We start from the raw sequence: 12118 nt of genomic DNA on the forward strand, positions 1-12118 counted from the left end.
TGCAATGCTGCTGTTTTATTTTGTGCAAATTATTGCTCTGGGTTGGGCTGAATATGCACATCGATTATTTGATTACCAGCCTTGGGTGAAGACAGGTGCCTCCGTGCTGAGCTGGGGGTTGTGTGCTGGGGGCAGAAGGGCTCTCCACCTAAGTTAGATTTGGGGGAGTCCTCCAGTCTGTAAAGTGAGTGGCCTAATTCAAGCCTCCAGACTTTTGTTGAGCCAGGACAGAATTTTCCTAGTGCCACCTTCCCTCCTCATCTTCTGGCTGGGCCAGGAGCTGCAGCACTCACCTGCCGTGTGGCTCAGGTACAGCGTCCCCCATGAAAAATCCAGCGCGTGTCCATAGCGGGTCCACATCCATTTTCTCAGCTGGAAGAGCAGACAAAAAGCTGCCGAGTCGCCACCTCTCCCAGGCAGAAAGGGAACCCCCGGAGCAGTGCAGAGAGCCTGGCCTTTGAAATGGAGGCTTCATGGCAGGGATGGGAGGATGTAACACAGCAATTCATAGAAAAAAAAAAAAAGACAACAACCGACTAGTACCACCCGCAGCAGCCCAAAAGCATCTGTAAAAATTAGGTTACTTAATGAGCTTTGCCAATCTCTAAACAACATTAGTCTATGAATATGCAGCACAGAGACAATGTCTGGAAGGGTCAGCCATGGGTCGCCGTACTCTGAGCAGCATTTTGCTCAGAGGAACGCGCGTCTGTTAGACCTGAGAGCATCCCACAGCCCTGCTCCTGCTCAGGGCAGCTCGGCTCAGCTTCACAGCACACAGTCAGGAGACTCAGCAGAATTTGGGCCCAAATTCACAGAGCTCCAGCCTGATGTTGCCACATAGTTTCAGTGTGACTCAGGCAGAGGTTTCATGGTGTGAATATTTGGGACCATCAAGCCCAGATGCAGTTTTGTGGCAAGTGACTAAACTTCCAACAATTTGTCAAGAGTCTGATGTGAGTTTTGGTCTGAATCTGTCTTTAATGTGAAAATGAAGGTCAGGGAGTGCCTGCTCTCCCTATAGCAATCCATCTTTTCGGTTGTGTGCATCCCTTCCATCTACAGCACCCAGAGACAAGCTCATGTGGTGCCACTTGTGCCTTTAGCAGGTGGAGCGCTGGTCCTGCTCCATGAAATGAGGTCACGGCACCCCCTTCCTGCACCTTCCTCTTGTATTTGAATGCAGGAGTCAGGGTGTGCCAGAGCCACCTGCTTGGAAACAAACGCCAGGGATTACTCATTCAAATCACAGGCAGTGAGGATGTGGGTGACGGCGAGCACACAACTGCAGAGGAGACACCAGGCCGGCACACAGCCTCATTACCACCTCATAAAGTAGAACACGCATGCAAATGACAAGGTGTCAGCATTACCTCATGCTGGCAAACTGGGGCACCCCAACCACAGCTAGCAAAGCTTTGAGCTCTGCTTTTTTTTTTTTAATTTATTTTATTTTCAGGGGGTGATAGCAGAGCATCGGATGCCTGTAGGTGCATTTGGCCACCGTACGGGCGGCTGACCCTTGCTGATGGGAGCGACACGTGCACGCATCCAGCAATTAACACCCTTGCTCTTATGAAATGCAAAGCGCCCCAGCTTCTCAGTAGCCCCAGGGAATAAAAGTTCTCGGTGTCTCGGCTTTGCTGCTGGCACGGGCAGAGGTCTCCCACCAGCAGGGCTCAGGGGGCACAACCCAGACACGGCTGCAGCCTCCGTGGCAAACCAGTGCTCAGCCAGAAATCCTCAGCATCGCCCTGCTTTATTGGGGCCGCCAGCAGCCACATCGCATTTTCCCTCGTAGACTTGGTTTACATGCAGGGGGATTATTTCCGTTGGGATTGTTTCAACTCCAACCAACTGTTGGGCTATTAAATTTAAAGCGGCTTTCCTAATCTGTGATACTTGCACCTGTTTACTTGCCGCTGTCCACATTGCTGGCAACCGCACCTGTGTCAGTGGATACAGCAGGCGTAGGGTAAGTCCAGCTGATTTTGGAATAGTGCAAGAAAAGAAGATGCATCCCCCAGGGGTGGGACAGGACAGGTAGCAGGTATCCAAGCACACCACGGTGCCTGAAAGCACTCACATCGTTCGCAGCAGCAGATGGGAGCTATTTGAAAGGTTGGAGCCAGGGCCTGAGTGACTATAGGGTGATGGGAGCAGATACAGAAGGAAGGTGGTTGTGACGGAGCTTCCTTCCTGCCATCCCACCCCCTTTTTTTCTCCTTTTTTATTTTTTTTTTTATTTTTGCAAATGTGCTGAAAAGTGCTGAGGCCCTTGCTGGAATTCAGGCATCTACATTTGTGATAAAAATACTTTGGCTTCCCTAGATGAGCTCAAACCATTTCACAAACAGACAGCAAACAGAACAGTCACATACCTGAGAGAAGAAGGGGTTGAAGATGATGTGAACGTGGTGCTTTGTTAGGTCTTAGAGGGAAGAGATGGCAGCAAAGAGAAATTTTAAGGAGACACATGGAAGGGCTGCCAGTTATTTCTACCTATCCCAGATATTTTAAAAACAGTGAGAATACCACTCTCGGTCTGATTTGTCATGCAGAACTTGAGTAAATTCACCCAACTCAAGCAATTAACGTTGGTGTCTAGTAAGATGATCAGACTTAGATGCATGAAAAGTAGCATTAGGGAGACTAAAATACATAATCCAAACTACAATGGCCGATCTGAGCTAATGCCCACCCTAAAATGTGGAATAACTCCAAAAAATTTGAATGCATGGTCAATTATCTTAATAATTTATCTTTGACACCAACCTGCCTGCTGACTTCGAGCAGCATTAGCAAGGCTGGGACAAACACCCAACCTGACACGGTGCCTTTTAGATCTGTTTTACACGGCTTTAAGATGATGAGTGCATCATCAGGGCAAGAAGTATCAAGGGTTGTCCTCAGAGGGATGGTTAAAAAAAAAAAAAAAAAGACTAGAAAGAAAACCACAGTTGTAGATATAAACATGCTATGCAGGGAAAACAGAAGATGCCAAGAGTATGAGCAGTTTCTGAAGCCCTTACAAAAGCACACTGATTAAAGCAAGACTTCAAAAACTGACACACTAATAGCAGTTCTTGCTCTACAGACATTTATACTTGGTGAGCAGCTCCTCCTGCTTCGTCTCCCCACGTGAAGAAGGGATGATGCCTAAAAAAAAAAAAAAAAGCAGATGGAACAGCTTCCCCAGCCCTGCAGATCCACGCGAACTTCTGGAAACTAAGCGGCCAACATCTGAGCAAACTGGCGTTTGAAAACCAGAGATCAACTTTGCATGGATAATTCAAATGAGGAAACCAACAAACGCTTCAATGACTGCACGCATTTGAATGCCAAATAATAGGACGATAAAAACACAAAGTAACCAGCCCGACCTGGTAGATCCTGGGAAATTATAAAGGAAAAAAATATTTCAGTTGACTCAGCAATAGGACACTGATGCACAGTGACCGTTCTACAGGGTCTTACTTGAGTATTTAATGGTGAAGTTGGTTAGAAAAAAAACAGGTTTCTTTGTTTTTAATCAAATTTTATGCTTCAGAAGTGATGGTCCTCTTTCCTGCCCCAAGTGGGGAATATCTGCTTGTACCTAACTATAGGGTCTCTACCCACTGAGACTTGATATCCCATCATTTCTCATGTCATTTGGGTCATCTAGAACTTGATCAGACCTAGGGAAAGTATCAGCAAAGAGGAGGCTGCAGCTACATCTCTGCAGACCTTTGAGAAATGCACGCTGCCATGCTGAAGACCACATTTACCATCCAGACTAGGCAGTAATTCCTTAAGTATGGCTTCTGGCGTAGCCAAAAAGCACCCGGGATACCAGGAAATGTTGTCCTGAGCACACACCTGGTGGATTTATACGCTATCAGGCAGCACGGCGTGCTCCATGCGTGCCTGGGCAGGCGAGAGCTGCTGGTGGGAGGCACACGGAGCTGGGCACGCTGCGCTCCCGGCTGCTCCCCACGCACCTCTCCTCCTGATAGCTTGGGAATCTGTCCGGATGGAGAGCCCAAATCCGTGTGGTCTTTCTGGAAAGCAATGGGCAACACCAGTTTCTTGGTTGGTATCTTCCTGGGGAAAAAGAAAAAAAAATCTGGCCTGAGAAAAATCAAACACTTGGTACAAGGAATCATGGAGAAATAGGGGCTGTCTGACCTGCCGGTCTATGTATGATTAGAGCCAAAGTGTGTATTAAAGTAATAACCAGGCCTATTTTTTATGTTAGGTTAATAAGAGCAATAAGAATCTAAAATGAAGCTCCAACAAGCTGGAGATCTAGTTAATTTTACAAATTGCATGTTCAGATACTAGAGATGCATTAAGTTGCGCAACAAGAGACCAGTGCTGATTTTTCTTTCCCATTAAAACAATTTATTATTGTAAGGGAAATGGTGTATCAGTTCTATAAACCTCAAATGTCAGCTTGCCCCAGAGTCATTGCACTTTAGGAAAACCTGACCTACTTTTCTTGTTGTGACTTGGACTTGTCATTCCAGGAATCTGGAAGGTGGCTATGTGGAAGAGGAGCTGTCGTTAGACCTACATATGAGCCTTGGTTCTAGACTCCACTGGAAGCCTTCTGTACTGTCGTGGAAATTGCTGCAGGAACTAGAATGATTGTCTGTCTGCCAACACGGAAAATCCCTTCTGGAAGGAGTATCTCTGGGTAGGTTGTGCTGCCACAACTGTTTAGCACTGGGACACTCCAAAAGATCTAAACGTCACATTTCTCTACACCAACCTCCTCCAAGTGGTAGCTATTTAGAAAAAGAAATGCATTAAAAGTCTCCAAAGCTATAGCTAAAGAAAAAATAAATAAATAAAGTGACAAAATTATCCATAGCCCTAATTTAAATCTAAGAAAAATGAGTCTGCCCACCCATAAAATGAATAAAAATTAAAATCTAGCTAGTTCATACTGATTGTTTGCAGGGAACACGAAAGCTTGAGACGAGAAATGCTACAGCAGCACGGAGCACTGTCATTTTACAGTGAGCTTCATTTGACAACACCGTCGGGGAAAGGGGCAGGGGAAAAAAGAAAAAAAAAAAAAAAGAAGCTTTCCACAAAGCAAAAAGGAGGCAAACTGTGCCTTTGTGACAGCTGGCCTCATCAGTGGCATTACATTCAGAAGGGAGGCAGGTACTATTCAAGAGACAGCAGTGCAGGACTGGCAGGAGATCAGTAGTCAGCACAGGAAATGTTTTTTTGAAAAAATCCTAATTATGGCTCTTCTCTCCCAGTCTATCCTGTGCTGCACTGTAATTACAGGAACAAAGCTGCAAAGGGGGCTGTTTCTCAAGGAAGAAGTTGTGTTACAGACACACGAGCAAAATCCAAAATGTGTTTACAGACGGTGGGAGCTGTGCCCACACAATCTAAGCTGAGAGAAGAGAGACAAAACCAGACAAATAAAGAAGCAGGAAAGATACAGTGACATCCTGTATCTCTTTCTCCATGGTAGCTGTTTTTGCTTTTTTGGACATTTTTAAACTGCACATAGCTCATTTTTCTCTTTAAGTCAGAGGGGACAGAAAGGGCAGAGGCATGACAAGGAGAATACAAACCACTCCATCACTGCTTAAGCACGTCTTCTTGTGCCAGCTGAAGTCTAAACACACTGAGGGTGATGCACGTATTTAAGCACACCTTTTATTATGTCTAACTCCAATGACAGGTTGGATTCGGACAGGTTTCACATTACGGACATGAAAGAATACTGAACGCCCACAGGAATAAAGCACAGAGGACCTCAGTGCTGCACAACTCCTCCGCAACATCCCTCCTCAAAACCATACTATAGAACATGGAGAGCATCTCAGCGCCCCATCCAGACATCACCCCTCACAGTCCGTCCAAATTTACATCTATGGGACACGATGTAGATGAAACCTGACTCAGGATGGAAATCCCATACCTGAGACCTGACTCAGGATGTTTCCCAGTGGCCACCACATGTGCCATTTTCAAATTGTCCCCACGTTTCCATTCTACGAGGCTTCCCGTGACCCATCCAGATTTCTGCATCTTGCTGGGCTCAAAAAGTTGCGTAAAGCCCCAATCCCCATTTCCCACTCCTAGCAACACCGCTCCCGTGCCTGACTTCACCTGCAATAATTGGTCTCTGAAGGACAAGAAACGGCAGCGACTTGTGCTGGGTTGCAAGGTGTGGGAATGGAGGAAATTAACACCGACTCTTTTTTCCATCCCAGTGAATAACGTGATTACTGGGGAGGGAGAGGAGGAGGGGAGAAGGGCTGAGCCTTACATTAGCTGTCAGATGGGGTTTAATCTTTTTTTTTTTTCTTTCTTTTTTTTAAAGCAAGCAGATGGGGCGACCATTAAATTCACAGCCTGCCCCACGCAAACATATATCACAGCAGCTTCTGCCAATAAAAGAGGTAAATAAAGTGTTTCTTAAGTCATCAGCACTCTCGTGTAAAAACAACAAAAAGAATATAGGGAAAAAGTTGGCAGTGGTGTAACCCCAAGTGATGCCAGCGTGTTGAAACAGGATGTTCTGGACACTAGCTGCACAGGTCAATAAAACAGCAGAACTGAAGCAATCAGTCATAACACATCTTTTTTTTTTTTTTTTTTCCACCTGTCAAATAATTACCACTTCCACCTTATTTTGAGTCTCATTGATTGAGGTACAAACAACCTTCCTTATGGTGCTGCTTGCTCAGGGGTGAGCTTTTCTTCTGAGAACCACTTGAGAAGCCAAGGTTATCGATGCAGCTTCTTATTTTCCTGACAAGCTGCAGCAGGCACACAACTATACGGGACCAGCTTTGTTACCTGGTGTAGCTACAGAACCCCATCGAGCTTTCAGAAGCAACCAGACTCGTTGCCTTGTCTTTAATATTCTGATACCACTAAGCACAGCAGTGGACAGGGTGTTTCCATCCTGAAAAGTTTTTTTTGGGGGAAAATCTTTTATTGTAAGAGCAACCAAAGTCAGCTGATAGCAAACAGAGAGATAGCAAGCGCTGCTTGGAAACTCCCTATTATCTAGTGATCCCATAGATACTCCACAGGGAGCAAGCCAGAACACAGAGATGCAAAACCCTCTGAACCCAAGTGTTTAGATTACCATTTCCTGAAGGGGAAAAAAAAAAAGGGAAGGGATTAATTTCATGAATGTTGTCTTTCTTGTGAACCACTCACCAAAACTGCTCCCAAACCCTTCATGGTCAGTCCTGCCCTTGCTTGCAAGAGGACTTGATTCAAGACCGTCTTTGTTTCCTGCCATTTCGTTCACACATTACACCCAAACCACCGCCAGAGCACGAACATGTGCAAACATCAGCCTCTGGTTGAAGCTGGTGTTTCATAGCCTGTAGGCTTTTACTCTGTACTTAGAGTTCAGCCCATGCAAGTATCAATTAAATAAACTATGCCAGTAGTCTCACTGTTCGGGGCAACTTTTTATTTCCACACGTAATGAAAGGTCTGTTCACAAAAGCAGGGTATTTAAGGTTAATAGTTTTTGTCATTTCTTATAAGCATTATCATATTTCCCAGAATACAAGTGCACCCATTGAGTGCATTTTCCCTTCTGTCTTAATTAGATGAGAGCAGGCACACAACCAGGGATAGCACTGGTCACCAAAACACACTATTATTAATACTGCAATGGTACTGAAACTCTAAAAACTCCCCAGACAGGAAAAAAGAAATTAATAAATTCAGGCACGTAGAATAGGATCAATCAGTTCACAGGCCAGGTGAAGATACATAGTTCTTAATCTACATTTTCATTAGTTGCCAAGTTGGTAAAGCAGGCAGCATGAGCAAATGCCACAGAAGTATGCTCACAGCAAACATTGTAAGCTTCTAGTCTTCTAAAGGTGTGGGGAAATTAAAGCCTGAAACATCTGACAGAAGACTGAACGGGAAAAAAAATATAAGGGAGAAAAGCCATAGGCAGATAACCGAAGGGAAGAAGGTTTTGTGTCTTGATTTTGTGGTTTAAAACACCACAGTTAAGGCCAGTGATTTCTAAAAATGCTTCATTTGATTTCCTGAAGCCAAGAATTTGGGGCCAGTAGTCTGAGGGACATTTCAGTCCAGTTCTAAAAAATTAAAAAAAAAATAAAAATCCAACACTGATGTGTTTCTAGAAAAAGTTCTAGAAAAATGTATTCTGTTCATTTCCTGTGTTTCTTCTTTAATTTGGTGACATCCATGGTACCCAGCTGTTATGTCCTTACAACATCATAATTCAGGTTTACTTGGGATGAAAAAGGCTTGCCTTAAAACTGCTATTTTTCCTGCAGGAAACGACTCCTCTGGACGAAAGGTCAGGTGCTCCTGCCCTTAAATTACACCGTATCTGTCAGACAGACAGACTTGAAGTGGTTGAGGTGAGGTTTGCCCTCTGCAAGTCCAGACAGACCCTGCGCCACCGAGCCTGTTCTGTGTGAACCCAAGGGAAGTGAGAGGGGAAAAAATACTTCCCATCCCTTCCTTTGACTGCTCAGGATCGCCTAACTAACCACGGAGAGACTTTCGCTGGACCTAGCGGGAATGGCAATGTTTTGGTGCCATCCAGCAGATATTTAGGACCTATAGATCAAGCGCAGCCCTTAACTCTGAATTTCCTGCTTGCCTTTCCAACGCCAAACAAAGCAACCTCTATGTAAAAGCTGCCTCACGCACGGGGAAACAGCCGGTTAGGACATGCCTTTTTTTCCCTCTTGGCACCCTTCGAGGTACCCCTATGGAAAGGGCACGGGAGCGCCGTTCCCAGCCGCGCCGCTGGGCGCGTTGAGTCACCCCTAGAGCGAGCAGGAAGGGTGTTGGCGGCCAGGAAGCTCCCGGGTGAGTCACTGCCAAACGCGGCCGTACCTAGAGAAACTTGGCGTGGCCTCGCTTAGCTCCATGCCTGTGCTGCTCCTCCCATCTTGCTGCTAGCCGAAAACTGATTGTTAACGGCAGGAGCTACTGAGCGAAGCGAAGGCGGAGATTTTAAAGCTGAGCACCGAGAGAGAGCTACTTGCATTCAAGAAGTAGAGGAGCACTACGATGAAAAGTATTGCAATAAAAATAACGAAGACTGTAAGCAAAACCAGCTTTTTGCCACCCAGGTGGACAAAATCAGTCAGCTTTCCCCAACTATTTTACGATTTCCAACATAACTACTTCCAGTTTTAAACCCGGATGCACTGACATAGCCCTCATTGGCCTGACGGGGCATTGGTGTAGGAAACTGAGTTTCCAATTTCCCCGTGACTTTCCATGCTACAATTTTTCTCCTGCATTTTCAGGATGATTCAATCATCTCCTTACCTTTTTTTTTTTTTTTTTTTTTTTGGCAGCATGGTTTACATAGACCTCCTCCTGCTAGCATTACCCACCCACCTCCCTCTCTTCCATCCCATGCTGAGCACCTATCTCAAGCAGACGTGGAAAAGCACAGCACCAATTACAGATAACAATCTTAGCCATTGCAATTTGGACACAGCAGGTGGCAAAAAGTTCCTCCAAACAATGCTGGAGATTACTACGAATGTCTCTTTGTCTTCGGTCACTGTACTTAGGTCACCATACTTCACATCTGCTCTGGCATGAGGCCAGTGTCAAAGCAGACCAAGCCTTACAAACACAGGACACTTAGCCTAAATGCTCTGGGCCCAGGCTAAATGTGAACACGTCTCTTCATATCTTAGGAGCTGATATGAATACATCAGCACAATAAGTAGATCCAATGAAACTTAGCCATAAAAATTAAATATAAGCAGGGGTCGTGGTCAAGATTTCTTATTAGTTATTTATTTTCTTATATATGTGTATATATATATAAATATCTAGCCAACCAGTATTCAAGGATCTCCACATTACAGAATTGGATGATCTTACGCTACGTGACACCTAAATACAGGGGAAAGCCCCACCCCAAAGTGCCTGCTAATCAAGCATTTGGGATTTAGCGCAGAATTGATGTGAAGTCACCTCCAGCCCACAAGTTCGGAGATAAGCCTTCCCTGGCACGGGTGCTGATGGACAACTTTCAGATTTAGCGTAGCCCAAAGTAGTCTGCTTTGGTGGAAACAGGCAACCGCCCACTGAGTAACGCTTCTGTGCAAAACCTCAGCAGATGCACGTTTGCATAAGTAGGCCAAACCCAAAGGAAAGATTCTGATTTTCCTGCTGATACACCTAGTTATACCCTGCTGTCTGTAGTGCAAGGATCTCTGAGGAAGCATCTTAATTGGACTCGGAGATAAAGAGCAGTCTAGAATGAAAATTACCACATTTTGAGGGCACGGAAAGATTTAAGGGAAGAAAAAAAATCCATAGGTAATGTTCTTCCACCACTCCGTTAAGTTTCTTGAAGCTCAAAACCTCAAAAGTCTGGGATATATGTCTGTTCTTGCTTGCAGTATTTAATCCCTGGATGACAGTGGTTTTATTCGTTGATTTGCTTAATACTGATGTGAATGGTGCTTACAAACACTCCTGTCTGTGTATCAGATTAGGATTACCTGGAATAGTGCTCTCTCACTTGTAAATTAGCTAGAGTGTTAATGACTGAAACTAGAGCTCTCTTTATGGCCTCTTCATTGCTTAATCTGAGATGGCTTGGCCTTGATAATTGTTAATTACCAGCTATCAAATGGAAAATGTGACTAGTGCGTTATTAAGCTTTTGCTAGCTTTGACAAGCTGTTTGACAAAGCCAAGGAAATTTTAAACTGGCTTTCTCAAAATTAATCATTGCGCATCTTAAAAAATGGTAGTAAAATATAGGGAAAATCCAACAGAAAGATCCAATGCCAACATGAACAAAACCCCAGGTGTTGGTCTTAAGATTTAATTTTTCTTTTCCCTGGAATTCCTCAGGACCAGTGGCGTCCATGACACCTGCAGTGGCCTTACAGATGATGTACGAGGTTCCTTTGTGCATTCCTCACACCTCACCTGCTCTGGAAATGCCTCGACTCCACTGGTCATAAAGGATCGTGCAAAATGCCTGACAGGGAAAGATGTTAATGGCATCAACAGTCTGCTGGGGTGGTGATTTGAGTTCATCCCATTCAGGACAGGGGAAGGGGCTAGGTGGTCTCTCAAGGTCCTTCTGTCCTTTTCATCACAGAACCCACGGTCTCCTGATCCTTTTCCCTTACTGCTTCCAAGAGCTTATTGCAGCAGTGGACTTGACCCTTTCAAAAAAAAGGATCTATCATTTGTAAGGCACATTTTGCTTGCTGTATTTTGCTCTGTTAGCTGATGGCAACGCATAAATGAGAAATAATGCTGCTGTTGAATGAATTTGCCAAGAGCTATCACTCATTGTGCCACTTACTACCCTACAATTCTTTTGCTGCTTACAGCATCATGCCATGAAAAAAACCCACACGCAATTCAATGTTGTGCAGCATGCAGAATTCCCACTGCAACAGAAGCTGTAAATGGGGTCGCCAAGGGGACCGCTTCTTTCTCTGGCTGTTTCATTTGTAATGCACTGGGATTATTATGTTTTATTTGGAAAGCAATCCTTTCCTTAAGGGTCATGCTACGAGATTATTAAAACAGCAAGGAATACATAATTTTCTCTTTCACTGCCTCACCTGATTCTTTGTCATCTTAGAAGAAACAAAAGGAAGAAGGATCAATAAAGCATAACTCATTATGCTGTCTTTTTAAAGAACTGCTAATAGTTTTCACCAGAAGAGGAAAACAATCCCCATAACACAGTTTCAGTGTATTTTTTTTTGAGAAGACAAAACATTTTCTCATGTTCCTTATTCTTAAAATTGTACATCCATTGAAAAATCTGGTGTATGCTTCTTTAAAGAAATCTGTTATCCCAATGTCACACCACTTTTTTTTTTTTTTTTTTAAGTGCTTAAGAAAAATGAAAATTAGTCCTTAAAACAATTTATTCTTCCCTTTATTTGCATTCTGCTGGAAGGGCTAAAGACTTATTTATACCACATAGAATGGTTTTGCTAGGTTCAAAACCCCCTCCTTCTAACCCAAAGCTTATTGACAAAAACAAAATGAAGCTTCAAGTGACAGATGAGCTAATCTGCAGCTCAGAGCTGCAGGAGAGTACTTTATTCTATTAATCATTTGAGGCATGACTGATTATGGCT

At 44.3% G+C, this 12118-nt stretch overlaps 1 long non-coding RNA gene across 4 annotated transcripts in view; it reads right to left on the minus strand.

The window, feature by feature from the left end:
• Nucleotides 1-12118, minus strand: part of LOC137843376 (uncharacterized) — a 44098-nt gene that overhangs the window by 12845 nt on the left and 19135 nt on the right. The window contains exons 2-4 of one of the 4 annotated variants that reach the window (XR_011089475.1): nt 3862-4086; nt 3100-3159; nt 294-1209 (exon numbers count right to left, since the gene is read on the minus strand). This is a non-coding gene — a long non-coding RNA (uncharacterized lncRNA). Of the gene's footprint in view, nt 1-293; nt 3160-3861; nt 4087-12118 lie in introns of all 4 variants that reach the window. The other 3 variants (XR_011089474.1, XR_011089473.1, XR_011089476.1) reach the window with 3 other exon arrangements.

This window comes from Anas acuta, chromosome 22 (assembly GCF_963932015.1).
Source record: "Anas acuta chromosome 22, bAnaAcu1.1, whole genome shotgun sequence".
NCBI classification, from domain to species: domain Eukaryota; kingdom Metazoa; phylum Chordata; class Aves; order Anseriformes; family Anatidae; genus Anas; species Anas acuta.